The following is a 2,613-nucleotide window of genomic DNA, read 5'->3' as shown; positions in this document are numbered from 1 at the left end:
GCCCGCTGCCTGCCTGATTCTGGTAATAGGCAACGTAACGCATAGGGTCAACATTGTGATTGTTGAAATATGCCATTTTAAACAAAGTGTTTTACAGGCCTGAAGTGAAGTTTGATGCACACTTTCCCGTAAGAAAATGGGACGTGCTGGTTCTGATCGTCCTTCACTTCTATAACAATATCTGTGATGACTGATTTGTTGATAGACGCGTAGTGGGGTTTGTCGTATCGAACACTGACTGTGCTATTGTTGTCCCCTGTTATTTGTACACACTCCAGGAGCGGTACAAAAGCATCACCCACTGATTGGTAACGGATAATGTCCGTGTAGATATAAAGAGTATAGAAACCACCGTGTATGTCCGACTGATGCATTGCATATGTTACAATATCCTTTTCATAATTAGTTTTTTCAGGGTTTGTTTTTTGCAGAATAGAATCTCCTATAGGGACGCCTGGTTTCAATCCTAAAATAATGGCTAGTTTTCCATGGAAGGTCATTGAAATGTTAGGTTTTGCTTTCAGAAATACTTTGTTTTTTACGCGGTCATAACCGAGTTCCCCATGAGGCGCTACTAAATCATTTATTACACTAACTAGAGATGGGACATTGTCGTAATACCCTGTTTTTATTGGTATGCGTAGTTTCGATAAGCTGGTCTTCTTCACATCTACACCATGGCGTAAGCTGTTAGTGTACTTTTCACCATCGGTCGTGGTGGGTCCAATGTTTATCTCGAAAACGGCGTCATTGCTGTTAAAGGTGTACCAGCTTCTAGGATATTCAATTTGAACAAGCCCCACCTCCCATTCTCCTTTTATATTTATAGTGGTAGCCAGTCTTGTTCTATAATTAGAGATTTTATTATTAGGGTATACAGACTGCGAAGCGTTGCAGGGTAGTGTGACATAAAATACACCCTCAGCCATGTCTGGTTTTTATACAACTGTATGCATCCTGTGTGTGTGGTTTGTATTTATGGCTTCTGTACATCAACTAATTCTTTCTGGTCGATCCATGACGCAAACTTCGCTGGCCATCCGAGCCACTGCACCAGCACTAATGTTTTGCGACCCTTCGTCTTCTTATCTAAAATTTTTTCAACTTTAAATGTCTTGTTTTTACTGACAAATATTTTTTGCAATTCTTCCCCATAAAAAACGCCGTCGATAACATCCCCGTCGTAATCACTCAATCTGTAAACAGGGGGTTCTCGTGGGATACACGCTGATATAGTAAAATACTCTTGTGTGTAGTTTTCCTCATACCCTTTTGCAAACGGTCCTCTGACTTTAGAAATTCGAACCACGTCACCAATCTTGTATTTAAATACGGGGTTAACACTATGAGGTCTGGTATCACCATATAGGTTATGCAGCACCACAGACTCGTTTTCTTTCCCCACATCAATCGGCCTCATCTTGATGCTTCTGTGATGGCTCGCATTATATCCTTGTGTAATGTCTTGAAGTATGTCGATGTAACGTTTGGAGTTTGTAGCAGTTAAATATCTCCACATTCTACCTTTTAAGGTTCTATTAAACCGCTCGACAACACATGCCTTTAATTCTGTGGCTGTTGCGAAATGGGCTATATTGTACTTTTTTGTTACATTTTGAAAATGTTTGTTAAAAAACTCCTTTCCTTTATCTGTCTGTAATTTCTGTGGTACGCGTCCCTCTTTCAGTATGGATTCAAAAGCTTTAGAGACCTCTACACCACTCTTGTTTTTTAAAGCCCTTGTCCATGCATATTTACTAAAGAGATCGATGCATGTCAGCAAAAAATGGTTGTTGTCATTTACCGGGGCATATGCAGACATATCGACTAGATCGGCCTGGAACTCCATGTCGATACCGTAGACAAAAACCCGATTCCTTTTGTATTTTAGTGGGGCCGTTCTGTGTAGTGTATATGCATCCTCGCCAGCGAGCCAGTCTGAAACCTCTTTATCGGTTAAACGAACACCCGTTTCTTTTAAAACAGCTTCTTTTAAGCGTTTTTTCCCCCCTAAAGAACCAGGGTTAGAAGGTGTGTAATAAGTCTTTTTCATTTCTTCTGACATGTTTCCACTTCACGCTCCACAAAAAGAATAACACAGATGGTTTAAGTAATTTGGGTTTTTATTTCTTAAACAGTAAAAGAAAACAAAGGTATCATACAGCATCAATGTAGTGTAAAAAATGTATACACATCACAATGTTTTTTTCAAGAATGTAATCAACCAGGGTTTCAATAATTTCACAAACATCAGCCTGATTGTTTCTTGTCAATATGTCTACACATAGATCAGTCACATATGTACACAAGCACAATATATCAGCTATTCTAATACAGCTGCCGCATTCAGTCATCAGGTCTAAAATCTTTCTGATAGTCACACAAATTGGTTCACCAGCATTAACGCATAAACGCATCATATCTGTCCATTCATTTGACACAGTTCTTACAACAGACATTTGTTTCATGAGGTTTGTAAAACGATTGGTATCTACAGCACATCTGTTTACAGTAACAGATACATTGGCACATTCATTAATAATCTTATACAACAAGCCTGTCATCTCACATCTAATGCGTTGTTTAAGGAGACACTTTGCCAGACCTGTTGCA

This window comes from Rhinichthys klamathensis, unplaced genomic scaffold (genome assembly GCF_029890125.1).
Source record: "Rhinichthys klamathensis goyatoka isolate OS25496 unplaced genomic scaffold, OSU_Roscu_1.1 h1tg000108l_1, whole genome shotgun sequence".
NCBI lineage: Eukaryota > Metazoa > Chordata > Actinopteri > Cypriniformes > Leuciscidae > Rhinichthys > Rhinichthys klamathensis.
The sequence above is the reverse complement of the archived record's forward strand: the minus strand, read 5'-3'. Positions refer to the sequence as shown.